The sequence below is a fragment of the Metopolophium dirhodum genome, chromosome 8 (genome assembly GCF_019925205.1).
Source record: "Metopolophium dirhodum isolate CAU chromosome 8, ASM1992520v1, whole genome shotgun sequence".
Lineage (NCBI taxonomy): Eukaryota > Metazoa > Arthropoda > Insecta > Hemiptera > Aphididae > Metopolophium > Metopolophium dirhodum.
In genome coordinates, this window is record NC_083567.1 from 4039554 (window position 1) to 4056532 (window position 16979).

Below are 16979 nucleotides of genomic sequence, written 5' to 3' on the forward strand. Positions count from 1 at the left end.
AGGTCAATATTAAAATATGACTACTAGGTCAGAGCTGGTATAGTTCCAAATTATTATTGAGTGCGGTCGCCGTGTTTGCGATGCTCAGGAAAACGTGTCCACGACGACGAGGGTTTGGCAAATTGGTGAAACGTACAGCGTTCTTGAGTTTTTAAGTTCGATAGGTCGATGCGCGGTGAGAATGTGAAACTTATTTTTCACCTGCAATAGATCGGAACCGTTTATCGGTTTTATATTAATGTTTCTTTGCAGGGGGAGGCACAAATGACACCACTACAGTTCAAGTGTACAAAAACTGTGCGTGCGACAAGAATAATGTTAAAATCGGCGTGGTCGATGATTATATTCATATTATTATACATTCAGCGGGCGGAAAAATAACTTGTCACGGATCGTTTATATATACCTCGGTTGTGGTTGGGGGCATTTGCGTGCATTTGCCGGACAACAACTGCAATGCGTCGTCGTAGTTGTCAATTTAACGCGCAAATTCGGGTCTCTCGTCAATTAATTCCGCGCGGGGTTCTATATGGTGCAGACGAGGAGGGTGTGTGTATAATATATTTCATTTAATAATACGTACTGCTCGCGTATACAGCCGACCAAAAACCACATATAAACGACAAATAATAATTGAAACTAACAACTGCAGCAGAATTCGATTTCGACGTGAATAAGTGCGTCCTCCTATACAGGCGGGCGTATATAACGCGGACAATGTAATATAATGTAACATAATAGACGGTAAATACAATAAGATATAATATAAATAACGGTCCGTCGGGACACGGCCTGCAGAGGGACACACAAAAGCTTACTGACCACAGCGGTTAGCCTATATACACTCATATATTTGATATATATATATATATAGGTAATAATGTTTAAGTACACACTTGTTGTGTGCATCGCGGATAAGTCATTTTCGCCGTCGCCGCCGGCTGTGTTTAACGCGATTTGTCTCGTCGCAGTGTACGATGACCACTGTCCGGCAGCAGTTGCACACATCGCACACGTCGCAGTTGCACCCCCCCAGCGAGGGTGGACACTCGTTATTCAATACCGTTATTATTATTATTATTATTATTGCTGTTATGTGTGTCCTTTGTGACTTGCAGTTTAACGACCCTTGTTACGGGGCGGGGGTGGATTGTAAAATTACTTTAGGTGGTCAGACCACGGACGAGGCGGTTCCCGATGTACTTACCGCGAAAATGAAACGTTCGGTTCGGCAAAAACAAAAACTGCCGACGTCGTGACCACCATAACCACCACTGCTGCGACTGCAGCGGGACCAAAAAATTACGTTTATAACGACCAGTAAAGTAAAATTATACGATTTTCACTAAAAATACAGTACCTTCAATATAAACACATAAAGTATGAGGGGGAGGAATTTAGATCAATTGGCGGGGGGCTTCGCGTGGGAGAAGATTGGTACCGTCCGTCATTGACTATGGAGCTCATCCCGCAGTGACTATATAATATTATTATGGCGTTTAATTTAAGCTATCAGTACCGTTTTCCTTTCAATCAGATTTTCAGCTAGCAAGATAACCTAGTACAAAATATAATCTCAAGAATTTGAAAAAAATATCTTAAAGTTAACTTAATATCATATTATGTATATAGGTATATTTAAAAATTACCAAAATTAGAATAATATTATATTTTTTAATTATATTATTAAATGAAAAAACGGATGTGAGTCAATGAATCACCCTGTGTAGTGCCTACACATGACACGCATATAATATAATATTATGCAACTTTACATCGTGTAATCATCGCGCGTACGAGTATATCTAATATTATTGTTATTATTATTTGAAGTCGAGAGTACATTATATTAATTATTATGCACGTTGCCGAACGGTTCTCGTACAAAATAATAATAATATTGGGCGCCTGCTGCGATGTAATACAATATACGCATCACATCGTTTTACGTACGGGGCGATGTGTGATCAACCGAAAATCCAAATATTTTCTATACGGTTTTCAGAAAATCTCGTACCTAATCATAATAATGTTTTGTAATCATTGTTATTTCATCAATACAGCTCGCAGATGTTATTGAATTCTCACCGGAATGAGTCGCTGCAGGTTTATGCTCCTATTATAGTCGATACATCCGTTTTTTGCATACCAAGATTTTAATAATAATAGACAATTCGGTTATGCCTGTGCTGCAGGTTGATCGTTATTTGTAGTCGTTTTGCACGACTATAATATTATAATTTATTTGTCGGTAATGTTTTATTTCTGTTGTAATTAAAACTTGACCAATGGAAATACTATTGAATGTCTTTTGTCTATACTTACTTATTACTATAAGCATATTACATATTACTAAATTGTTATAATTATGAGCAAGTATAATATTGTGTAGGTATTAGGTAAGCACTAGAAAAACAATTGTCACGATTATAATAAATTAATATCTATGGTTGTTTAGTTCGTATGATATATAAAATACGCATCTGATGCTATAAAACAAAACGATCACTCTTGAAATATTATGCATCCATTATCTCGAAAAAACCTTTATAATTGAGAAGGTACTTACTACTTACTTAACAATTTTCAATTTGTCAATTACGTTTTAACAGTCTTGTTTAATATTGCGTTATAATTTTTCGAGTGTTTGACCCCTTTAAAAAAATATACAATGAGGTATAGTATGAGTGTACGACGCCACTGAGGTATTATAGGTACCATAATTATTTAACTCCAACACTACAAAATTAGGCTATTTTTGTATCCAACGCATGCAAAGTTTTGTAAGACGAGAATTATACCTCTTAAAAGGTAAGTGAAAATCACCCTGTGAGCGAAGCGATCTGTTTTTTTTTTTTATTAATATACTGAATATTATTATATACATACATTATATTATGTGCACATTACACACATACACGGTATAATATAATATTATATATTATTACCTATATGCATTCGCGATCGTTTTACGTTTTTACGGTTCCCGATAATACGTTTCGAGATTATGCACTAATGTAAAGGATTATCAGTATAATATCCATTAAGAACCGTTCGTATATAGAGGCGATTAAAAGGATGCAATTAGCGGGCGTGCGTGTGCCGTATCGTTTGCATTTTGGTTTTACGCGCATTCGCGTTCGCATTACAATATATGTATTTTGTACCTACAACCTGCTATACATGGCTAATAGACGGTATATACCTATTATATGGACATACGGTAAAGTGTTGTCCACAATTAAAGATACTCACACATATACATGCACTGCACGGGACGATTCGCCCAACCATCGCGCGTTTATTTTGTATAATATGTTGTATCTATAATTTACAACGGATTTATTCTAATTTCGATTTTTAGAATTTTCATGCGTGCTTGCATATTTTTGAGCACTTAGATTTGTCATACCCGCTAAGGAGTATTCCGTGGCGATACAAACTGGGTCCACCTTTTTTTTTTACTGTAAATCGTACCTTAATCATATGACTTTTGAAAATTGTATTTCAATGCATCTATATAATAACGAAATTCGAACTCATAGTTTCCGAGTTATTAAGAGGACGTGATACCCGCATTTGTTGTCTCCTTCTTCTAAAATCTAAAGGTAATATTAATATCTAATCAACGCCTCGTAGGCTTTTTCTTATATTTTAATTTTAAAGCGAGTTGTGAGTATTTTAAAATTGTAAATTGTTTGTAAATCTTAAAAACATCATAACTAGCTTTAAAATTAAAATATAATAAAAAGCCCACGAGGTTGTCTAGATAATAATCTTACCTTTAGATTTTATAAGAGGTCAGTTCACTCTCATTTTTAAATTAACGGACCTACACGTGTTTCTCTGAGCGTAAAATTTGCTATGTTACGCACTTGTAAGACGGAGACAACACATGCGGGTCCTTTTAAACGGACTAATATGGTAATATATGTACTTAGGATAATGATATAGTTCTTAATAATGGTTTTGAATACAACGCATCTAGTAAGTACTTGCTTATTATGCTCGGATAATTTTTACAAACCATAAAATTGTAATAAATTAAAATTAATTACTATTATGTTCAAATCATCATACCATACATCCTATTTTAAGTCTTAACCTATATAATCAGTTTCATAACCTGAAGTTTAATAATTTAGATTTAACTACTCATTCCAATTTCGATTTAAACGCATACATGTTTTCAAAACAATCATCTCTTTGATGAAATACAATAAAAAAATTGTAATACTCATTGAAAAAACCGGGCACATAAGCTCTGCTTTGTAAGCAGGTGTCGAGACTCAAGTGTAGTTCCTCGATTGTGTGGACCATTGTAATAGGTACATTATGTGTTATATTAATATTGAATTCAATGATAAATCATTGTACCTAAACGAAAAAAAAAATGCTAAAAAGCGATGGTTTATTATTCGGTCAATATTTATCTACATAATATTTATTATTTTTATTGCTATTTAGTCATTTATTTTTCTATTACTGATACGATAGGTGGAACTAGTTAATACCAAAAACAAATCTCATATTATATTATTCAAAAATATTAATAATATTATTGCATGTAATACTATTAACTGTCTAACTAGCCATGTTAACGTTTAATTCAATATCGACTTAAATATTTCATTCAAATTTGTATATTTTGACAGTTATAAAAAGTGCATACCTATATTTATTTTAAATAAATTGTCATTCCTCTTTGAAAAAATAGGTTAAAAAAAATGTAACATTTAAAATTCCTATAAATATTTAAGTCTCTACAGAAACTCATGTTTGATGAATTGCAACAAAAAAACAAAAACGATTTTGTCAAAAACTGTTGTTCGGAAAAAATACATTTTTTCCCACTTTTTGTTTTAATTTTTTCTGATTATTTTCGAATAATGTTTACATAAATACGTCATTGCCAAACCAATACATTAATCATTCCGCTTATAGAGTTTAAAAGAAAGCTGCCACAGGGAAAATCCTTAAATTGCACAAAATATTCATAACCCGTATAAGTGTATATAATATTGTATGGTACACCTACTCAAAAATCCCAAAAATTGTAATACATTAGTCGTAAAGGAAAACGCGGGGGTGTACTATTTTTAAACACATTAACGCATCAGTACCTCCTATAATATTACTTAAATATTATGTAGAAGCCATAAGGTATTGCCTTGCAGTCGTGCTCGTATATTATTAGGACCTAAGTTGTTGCTCTTCGGTCGAGAACCTCTGCTGCTTTCCGGACGTGTATGTATATATATGTACCGTCGTAGGTTCCGTTCTATCGCGCGTCGTATAACAAAATACACCATAAATTACTGGTCGTCACGAGAGGCGACGACGGCGGCGGCGGCGGCGGCCCCGGCACCACCACCACCACCGGTGGCGACGACGAGTCTTCTGCTGCGGGTGACATTAATCCCGCGGGGCGGCTGTCCGCCGAAACGATATATGATATTATATTATATGTATATATATATATGTGTGTACGCGATATTTTCGGCCTTCGTGTCTTTTTAGCACGCTAATAAACCCGAACGGCGGCGGGTACATCATCCTCCCCTACGCGAACGCGCGACGGGGTAAAACGACATTAAAAAAAAAAAAAAAAATTGTTTATTATGGCGTCGGCATCAATTTTACGGGCCAGAGATCTCTGCCCACAGCTATTGTGTCCGAACGGTTATTAATCACTCCTGCGCGCGTGCGCGCGTGTACACACCCTGGTGATCTAGGGCGGGTATGCAGTACACGCTGCACAGACGCGCATCAGTGGCAGCAGCAGTGGCGTACGTATTATATACATACACAATGCACGTATATATAATATATATATATATATATATAGGTATAATACACGGTGTAGCACACTCGCGTGGACGTCGGGGGACGAGACGGGCGTGCGTATATATTATATTATTATTATTATTATTATTATTGCCCGCGCGGAGCGTGTGCCGACTCGCACAGGAGGCTTATCACTTCTGTTTGTACCCCGCCCTCGTTTTATCAAGGTCCGTTCATCTGTACATATATATATGTCTGCAGCCCGCTTATTATTATTATTACTATTATTGTGTACCAGAGCACCCGCCGGATTATATATATATATATACGTATATACTGCAACATTTATAATACGGCGGCGACCGCCTCCGCCGAATCGGTTTGCCCATCGCCCCGTGTGAATCATCCTGCACGTATATTTATTGTATCGTATGATATATAATATAATGTGACGTCCGCCACCGCCACCGACACCGCCGTAACGAATTCGATAAACAACCTAAATAAATTGATGGGTTATAATAAGTCCTCCGTATCGCTCCGCCACCCTTCCTCCCATCGTCATACTGCGCGCGTACACAGAAGGATAGGGAACGAAAAAACTATTTCGGCTATAATCATATTTCGGTCGGTTTTAGTCGCGATCATTGTGTAATGTCTGCTGCAGCTGTTGTGAGACTGTGATCACGATGGGTACAGCGTGCAGAGATTTAAAACCAACGTCGTTTTTGGTCGACATTTTGAGAAAACAATATTAATATTATGTAATATTTTTATTTTTTTCATAATTTTTGACCAATGACGTTATGCAAAATTACGAATACATAGTTTTTATTATTCTTCAAGCCTTTTACCACACTGTGGCTAATTGTTTCTATTACAAAACACTAAAATATAGACCATTGTATACTAGAGTCGTAGCGGGTACCTATAGTTCACCTTGTATTTATTCCGTTTAAATTAGATTTTAACTCAACTGCACTAAAAATATGACCAAGTTCAATGCTGCAATACAACAAAGGTATATAATATAACAAACCTGCGGTGAAAAGATGCAAATCAAAATACAATTAGAAAATGAGTATTGGATAGATCCTCAGACGCTTTGTAATATTGTACCACACACAAAAAACGGGCCACGGACGTTTTCGTACTTAAAAATTTACATTTTACCGATTTTAAGGATACGCGTATACGATATAATTGATAAGACTTATCAGATAAGTGGCTTTGATATACGCACTTCGCTGTCTTAATTATTTAACTCGTTCTCCTGAGTATAGGTACCTATATTATAATATTACCGTTAATTGGCCATAGTTATTTTAGACTGCGTCGAGTTTGCGAATATCATGAAACTCAATTGCGGTTGCATGATTATAATTGCGGATGCGCTATAAACGTATAACTCATCATATAAAATATTATACTTAAAATAAATCGAAGTAGTAAAAAGCACTTTTGAAAAGTATTCTTCGAGCAGTTAGATAACTTTTTCATGAGTCTTTGTTTAAAACTTTTTTTTTGTAAAATATAATTTAATTATTATACGACTCTATAATATATAATATATATTATGTACTATAAAACTAAACAAAACAACGTCGTCGTCATCTTGGTCTGCGTTGCACTAAACTATTTTGAAAGTTAAATAGTTTTGGTACCAACTATAACGCTAAATAATATACATTAAACCTCAATCGATAATATAATAAATAATACTGTGCTGACAGTCGATAAACACCTACGATATTGGGTATATTGTATGTTCTATACGTGATTAAAAATATTGTAATATCGCATTTTTAATTAAGTCACGTTTAATTAAGTCACAATATGTACATAGGTGTCTATAATATTTAAAACGTATCTACAGAGGCTGTAGTGCCCACATTAGCAATACAATAACAATTAAATATTTTAAACTGAACTTATTTTCAAATTTCTCTAAAAGTTGCGATATAATTTTATAACTATAATTCGTTTTGTATGTGTCAAAATATTCAGCTAATAATTGGCGACTTTAAAACACTTAAATATAATATAGTAACACACTATAACTGAACGATATTATAGAATTTAATACTTTATGCATTTTGTATACCTACTCATTAATTAATACGTATTAGAATATTAGTACACTTTAAACCTCGATCGATATATTATAATATCGTCCTGATTGTCGATAAACGCCTACGATATTATATTACTATTCTGTATGGTTAAGAATTTGATGGTCTGCACATTTTCAATTAATCCGTAATGCAGAAATTATTTAAAACGTATCTGCAGAAGCTGTATAGTGCCTACATAATAATATAATAATTAAATAATAAATATTCAACGTTTTAAACTGAACATAATTATCACATGTTCCCGGCTTCCTGCCATGCGCATGTGCGATGTGTATTTCTGGTGAATACTAAGACTGGTAGTTACGACTATGAAATACTGCAGCGTGATATAAAATTATCTATCATTTAAGATAGTTACCTAAATATATTTTGATCGATTTGAACGTTAGTTTTGTGTCTGCTTGAGTTATACCTTACCGTTTATCGAATATTTAATATAATTAAATAATGATTTTTGTCTGTCATATATTTAAATAATATTTAATATTGTTTTCGTATATGTTTGGCATATATAGGAACTGAAACAGAACTTCAAAGAAACTGTCTATAACTAGAACTTCGAGAAGACCCTGAAGTTGAAACATCGCCCAAATTCGTATTAAAACTTAAATAAAAAATGAAACCTGAATACGGACAATTCGAGGTAAGTGTTTTTTTCTATTAGTAAAATATGCTGTATAATGTTTAAAAATATATTTATAGTATACACGTAAAATCATAAGTATTACATACTGATTGGGTTAGGTTTGATCAAATATTAATGAACGGGGAACACTTAATACCACAGCGTTACCTGAAATCTTAATTTTTATTTTTATACGAAACCTAAAATAAAATTACACTCATACATCTTTCATAATATCCATTTTGCGTTAAAATGAATCACAAGGGTACGTTCATAGTTAAGAATTTAAAAAAAAATGTATTTATGCACAATTTATTCAGAAAACAATTTTTGCTGTGTCGTTAGATTTCCATTTTTTTAACCATATTTTATTAATAAAAAAACCGTAATTATGAGTCATTTTTTTTATGTTATTTAAACTTGAGTAACTTTTTTGGAATTCCCGAGATCAAGAATTTAAATTTGAATAAAAATTGGTTTGACATAGAAAATAGTTTCATCTCCTCTGTGTAAAAATGTACAAATTTGGTTTCTTAACTATGGTTGTAGCCCGAGTCGTTTTTTTCATATATATAATGTCGTAACTATATACCTATAACTGGCAACAAAGGATATAACCACTTGTAACTCAGTTGTAAGTCACTTTAAATCAGTATTTAAATATATTTAAGATTTAAAATTGTTCTCAACATTTCATACAAATCGTCTATATCAAATTCCAAGGCTCCAGCATTCGGTTCGATAACCGTTTATATATTATATATATATACATGTTGTATAATATATATTAAATTAATTAGACGACCGCCATTTCGGTGGATATTAATTCGTCGTTTCGCGTTAAGTACGGTTTATTTTTTTACTCGGTGATCTGCGGTTGGATTACACGTCATGTAACAGTATATTATATTGCGGTTTTATACAAAAGGCAAAAAAAAAAATAATAATAATAAAACAACTGTTACGCCACAAGGCATATATAGTTGCGGCAACGACGGAAAAAAAAACCAATAATCTTAAGAGCTTGTACGGCCCTAAACTAACTATTCTCTTTCTTCTAAGTCTCGGTTTAATTTATATCCCTGCTAAAAGAAGACCAATAAAAATAAAGAAAAAAGGAGTACATTTCAGTTGCAGAAGTCATTCGGTCTCTCCTTTTTATATTATTTAAAAGTATAATTTCAGGGCCGAACTAGAAATAGCTGCCGCTGCGGTGGAAATGTTCCTCCTTTTTTTATACATATATATTTATCTTCCGTCTTTACCGAACGGGAAACAATTTGAACAACAGAGCTTTTATACCCCCGGGATGTTGCGCTCGACCAATGGGAAACGGTTTCTTTTATTATTTTTTCTTTTTTTTTTTTCTTCCGACGTTGCCCTCGATGTTTGCTTTTTGCGGTTCGGTGGACACGGAAAACCAATGCGAAATATATGTAGATAAACTTCGATATACTGCTGTATTAATACCCGATTAATTATCATATTGTATATCTGTGTTACAACATGATATAATATAATGTACGATACGGTATATTATTATATGGTCCGGTCGGAAATAATGCGTTATAGTATACAAAATATAACGAGCGACATACGCACAGTGACTCGCGCGAAAACAATTTTATATCGAGGCGGCGAGTGGTATCTATATATATATATATATGTACACGCGCGGAATACATATTTCTGAGTGGAAACTTTTTTATTTATTTTTTCGTACCCTCGCTGAAATATTTATTCGAAAGAAAACGTGTATTCGCGTTGAATGAATACACGTTAATTAAAACCGAACGCGCTCTGCTCTCGGGCTCTTAGGAAATCGGTTTAAATTGGAAAAAGAAAAACACCGGAAAAGAAAAACATAAAACACGTTTTACAATGCAAATCGCGTAAAGATCAAAGTTGAAAAATTCCGAATCGGGTCGGTTTTCCTTTTTCCTCTCTCGCTCATTTTTTTTTTTAACTATGGCGACTTTGCATATTGGATTATGCCTTTGACGTCGTAGATTTTTTTTTGCCCCTTCCTCAAGTTTTATTTTTTTTATATATATATTATATGCGCGCACCGCCGCCGCCGCCGCCATCACCTCGGGGACTCATCATAATTATCAACAGAAAAAAAAAAAGCGACTGGCACAAAGAGTCGAGGAGACTTTTGATCAATAAATATGCGGCGTTCTTGATTAGAAAGAAAAAGGAATTTGAATAAAAATCGTGGCCTTATGATGGAAGGAAAAATGTTTTTTTTTTTCTTTCTTTCTATCGGCCAAGTACCCCTTGTGAATAAATTTACGTAAATCAGCTTCGTATATATTAATTTTTGTGTGTATACACTTAATTCCCGGACTTTTTTTCCGCATCGGGGGTTTATTAAAATTTCGAAATCCAGTTTATTATTTACTTTCGCTGGTAGAGACGGAGAAAATAAATCGCCGCGCTTTCCGGGCGATACTCCGCGCTCTCCGCCGGGCTGCAAGATCTCCGCCGATTCCGTGGTAATCGAACACCTATACCGAAGATATACGCATCGAATACCGCCGAAAATAATGTATATTTGCGTACCACTCGATGTCTGAAAGGCGTGGCTGAAGTGAGTGCCTATATATACTATTGAGGCGTGGAAAAAAAAACTCGAACAGGAGCGAGCAGAGACCGCGAATGTCGACCGATAACTCAGCTCTGTGTAGTATTGTATTTGAAAACAATAATCAGCGGACCGGAAAAAAACGGAAATATATCTTCAAAACGTATCGACGACGACGATGCGTATACATATAGTTTTGCCGATAATGTTCAAAGAAAAATCGTCTCCCTCCGGTAGCTTTTCGCTGTACGAAATTCGTGTGGTACTTTCCCCCGTGTTTCGAAACCTATATATCATATCAAACTGATCTGGTCGGAAAATCCGGTCGCTTTATACCTATATACCTATGCCGAAACGTTAATTTTGTAATTCAGATAACCGCGCGGGGAAATCGAAAACGAAACGGAAATTTTTCTTTTTCGTTTTTGGCCAACCACCCCGCGTAAAATCATCGGAGTTCCGGTCCGCACGTGTATATATATATATATACACACTATACAGGCGTATATTTACGAGGAAGACGATCGGCGGAAGCCTGGTCGGAAAATATTCAAATCCACGAAAAACAGTTTCGTATCGCAGAAATACGCTCGTCGGCATAATATAATAACGCTCACACATCATACATAATATAACATATAATATGATATATAAAAAAAAAAAATCATATTTCGTTCGGTCGATTTAAAACAATCTCCGAGTTGGTTTTCTTTTATTGGGGCTCGCCGACACACACACACACACACACACGCACACTCGTGTATACACATCATTATACACACATAACCGCCACGCACGTCGTCCGGCGACCGACCCTCGTCACGCCGCTGCAGCGGTATACAGCGTCATACGCCGGGCGACTCGGGTTTTGATGGATGAAGATTGATGACCGTTAATGCGAATTCGAGGGCTTTTCCGAAAGACGGCCAGCGCGTAATAGATTTTCCTCCTCGGGCCGCCTACGCCGAAACCAACGAATGTGCACCGGATATCGCGTGCGTGACGCGGATATATATAATATGTATATTGTATATATATAGGTACGCAGAGGAGAATAGTAATAATAATAATATTATTACACTATGATGATGTGGAAAAAGAGGGGAAATATTATATCCGGCCACGGTTGTGTCGGGTCACTCACTCGCAAACCTGGAGGGGAGGGCCAAGCGGTCTCGTGTGTGTGTGCACTGTGCATATATATGTATATAGGTACCTGGTACATACAGTGCTGTAGTTTTGTGGGGGTCACTTGGATCCCGAAACGAATTTTTTTTAGGGTAGACAAAAGTATCATTTTGCCCCTTTCCGCAGATATGCCTACACTATAGTTATCTTTGTATCTTCTATACAATTATGAAAGAGTGCAATACACATTATAACATACACTTGTATAAGATGAAGATACATTTTTTCTCAAGTTATTGCACACAAGAACATTTATATCACGCTTTTATTGTATAATAATAATATGATGGACGTATTGTCAACGTTATCGCATCATATAGGTTAGTGGGTTACAAAAGTAAGCAAATAATATAATTTCATAAATTACGATTACCTATAGGATTATCAACAATGTATATCGTATACGACCTTTTTTTAATAAACTTGAGTGTACCTTCTTATTATTATTGAGCTACGATGATATGGGTATCTGCGATTTGTGTCTAAGCCATAAAATGAGTTTAAGACTTGTGTAAAAACATGGTTATGGTTATTCGATTTTGGTGAATAAATTATTTGTCCCACCCCCTTAGTTTTTTTTAACCAGTTACGATATTGGGTACTTACATAATATTGTATTATATATTATAATAGCTAAGCCTTTGAAGAATAATCCGCGAGTGGCGTCAATTATATTACCGTCTATTATAGAACCTCTATAATATAAAGAATTCTGCCGTTGTATTGTCATCGGGTTTTGCGTGTACGTGCGGATAACAAAAAACAAAACAAAATGGGAAGAACGATAAAACAATCGATGCGACGTCGCACACTCGACCGTATAACGGTGGTTAAAGTGGAAAAAAATCGTAGGGGAAGACTGTGGATACTAAAAAATTCTGAGAATCCCGGGCCATATTTTTTTTTGTACATATCATAAAATTTGAATTCTAAATACCATCAAAAGTATGTACTAGTAACAGCATTACAGTAACAGATATTACACTGACATAATGGCAAGTATAGGGGGAATAACCTATATTGGACATAACATCTATTGGCTCATCACCAAAAATATACCTATGTAATCATAATTTTTTTACCAACAATTTAACGATATATTTTAACGAAATGTATACGTATCTTGAATATAATTGTACATCTCAATTAATAACAAAATTAATATTAACTGTATTCATATACATAATATTACAACAGTCCTCCCAGATTTCTGGAATTAAAACTAAAGGAAAATTGTAACTGCTGCAGTAATAATTAGAAAGAAGACTCCGTCCCTCCTTCCCACTTTAACCACTGCCGCCGAATAATATATAATTAGAAATTCGCGAGTACAATATTATTACAATACCTAATTCAGAAATGGTATATAATATATATATATATATATATATACGTTACAAAAGCACGGCCGGTCGGTGACGAGAGGAGCGCGTCGTAAATAATACGTATTGTATATATAATACTATACCAAACGCGAATAATAATAATATTTACCGTTATCGGCTGCAGAAAAAGGGGTGTACACGCGGATAATACTTACGTGTATATATATATATATATACACACCACGTCCGTATTTCGGAGGGATGCTGCCTCGCCGCTGGTGTACGATATACGAATAATAATAATAATATGTGCGCGTGTGTATAATACGCTGTGATGACTTGTACAAACGCGGTCGCGTGTCTGCTGCCGCCTCCGTATATTATATAATATACACACGGCTCGAATCAAAACAAAGTCACGAGCCCCGTGAAATAAGTACGGCTGTGTACGATAGTAATAATAATAATGATAATAATAATAATAATAGCGCGAGTAGAATAGGTATAGCGTGTGGTGTAGAGCGTGTGGGGAGGACGATGACGACGAAGACAACGGACATAGGCGGAATTTGGGGAGGGATCACGAGGGGGCAGTGGTTGTCCCCCCCCCCCCCCGATAAGAGCCAAGTGCCGCCTATGACAACGGACAATCGTATAATATATGATTTAATATAGAGTTTCTCAAAAAGAACGCTGGACTGGAAGAGGCCTCCATTTTTGTCGATCTTGTGAAGTTGTGACTGGACACCGAGTGATTTTTTCCTTGTGGGGATACATAATATACTTGGTTGTAAGTCACGAGCTTATACCAGAACAAAGTATGAAATGTCCATTGGAACTCAAACGAAAAATTCGACGTGTCCTCGACGAAGTAGATGGGCCAATGCGTATGTGGCGATCGGGCGATAGTCGATTTCATGGAGCGACTAATCGCCCGTAGTTCTAGTGTGGAGGGGGGGGTATGTCTGATATTGTTTTCCACGTTCATACCTAATGACTTTTACTCCTGATGAGAATGGCAGGTTTTTTGTTTTGTTTTCATTTTACAGAAATAAATTTGATTTATAGCAGTTTAAAACCGGACGTTGTTTTGGAGACACCCCATAAAGTAAATAGACGGCGATTGACTGACAGCTGTGCGCCCTGCTCAGGACGAGGGCGATCCCGCGAATATATTATATTGTATGGTTTTCGACGGTTTTCGTACAATAAGTCGTCGGCCCGGTGGGCCGCACGATATGTATATACATATCCTATCTATATAATATATTATTATTATTATTATTATGTTATTATATGTACACACGTGCGTTGTGTGTACGACTGCGAATTCGCGTATAATGTCCGCGTGTGTACACAATGCGCGCGGAGACAATACAACGACTATAAATGCGACATTATATATAAAATAAATAATGTATAGGCGCATTGTACTGTGCTGGATTTATATAAAATACTAGATTTGTTTACGTTTTGCAGGTCGTCGTAGTCGCGTACCCAAACGGACCCGACTCAAATGTCCGATAACACATTAGGGGGTAATGATAAGGAAAGTATATTCGGCTGTTTTCAAACTATTTGAATGGTACCAGCTATATTAAATAATATACAACTAGGGCTGTGAATTCAACGCACAATATAATATTATATAAGACCTTAAAGAATGCATTAAAAATGCAAAATAAAAGTTTCAAAACTGAATTTCTTGTTAAATAATTCAAACTCTCTGTTGAGATAGCTAGGTATACGTTTTACATTAATTTCAAAAAATAAATATACTTTACGTCTTTATTACAAATTCACATGACTATAGATATTATAGGTGAAACGTAGATAATTCATAAAATGTGTATGAGGATATCTTAATTATAATGGAAATTCATTATTGTACATGAAACTATCAAAAACACAATAAATAATGAAAAACTACATGAAATGGCAAAACAGTGACTCAAAAATAAAAAATGTGAAATAAAAGCTTAAAAATATTGAACTCGTTGTTACATACTTAATTCGAACTTTGTGTTAAAAATAATAATAAGCTAAGAATGCACTTTGCTACAAAAATTCACCCTTATCCGTCTCGAATGTACGAGTTGCGCCTATACCGGGAAACATAGATTTAGTAGCTATATACACTAGCAATGTTACACCTTTAGTATGTAATTAAACATAATTCATATATTATAATCATAAGACAGATAAAACAATTTTCATTACGAAAAAACCCGTTCATTCTTCAGCTGTAATTTCACAACATAGTCGCTATGGACACCATATTATGAGTAAATTTGGTTGAGATTTCTTCGGGGATTTTTCACCCTCCTCCCGATGATTGCTTATAATAGACTTAAGACTGTGTTTGTTTTTTTTTTCTATCTTAATACTACATAAATCTAATGATTTTTTATTCTGTTACATAACTTTCCCAAAGTGTCTAATCATTCATCTTTCGTCATAATAATATTCAGTGTTTGTCGTTTGACGTATCTATGCATAAAGGTTACAAAGTGATAATTAGGTTAAGGAACGATTTACGCGACGGATGCGGTTTACTCAACAAAAGCTAAATTCTCACGAAAACGCGTATCGAATTCGACAAAAGTTTTTGCGATTGTTTAAAAGTTATTTCGGAAGTATACATTTTGGTAAACTTCGAGTGCTGCGATCGATCACAATAATATTATTATATACTTATGTCTTATATCATATATTATGTTATAACTCATAAATAGGTACATAATATAGGTGTTTCAATCGACAAACTATATACCTTTGCTAATACTACACATCAACAGGAACTAATTCGAGGTAGGTTATCAGGCATATCCTGTTCTTAAACCCTTAAATAGTAATAATTATTGTTTTAATCACATAATAAATACATTTTTAGATAAACATTTATTTTATTACAGAACGATACGATACGAGCTATAATATATATATTATACATTTTATTGTTATTAAAACCAACTGGAATAAAATATATTCATCTATTAACCAGTTGTATTTAAGCTTTTTTAAACCTTCATAATTAGTTTTGATTTAACCTATATTTCTCCTCTCTGTCACACAGAGTATCGCCTATCGGATGACGGAAATGCTAAAAATGGTAAAAATAATAATATTGTTCTGTCGGCTGTCGGCATTCGTCACCACCGTAATAAGCTATATATTGATATCTAGCTGCAAATAACAAGGTTTAATAATAATTTATATTTTATTACCTATAGTACCGATGTATGTGTTTCGACGTTCGACAAGTGAGAAGTTGTTCGTTTAGAATTCGTTTTGCCTTTGATTTGTTTTGAACATCACCATTGATTATTTAG

At 34.7% G+C, this 16979-nt stretch overlaps 1 protein-coding gene across 11 annotated transcripts in view; it reads left to right on the forward strand.

Moving 5' to 3' along the window:
• Nucleotides 1–16979, forward strand: part of LOC132951090 (WD repeat-containing protein 76-like) — a 128769-nt gene that overhangs the window by 70642 nt on the left and 41148 nt on the right. For 10 of the 11 annotated variants that reach the window (XM_061022801.1, XM_061022795.1, XM_061022796.1 and 7 more), the window contains exon 2: nt 8438–8565. The gene's annotated coding sequence lies outside the window, so the exon portion shown is untranslated. Of the gene's footprint in view, nt 1–8287; nt 8307–8437; nt 8566–16979 lie in introns of those variants that run through there. The other variant, XM_061022799.1, reaches the window with a different exon arrangement.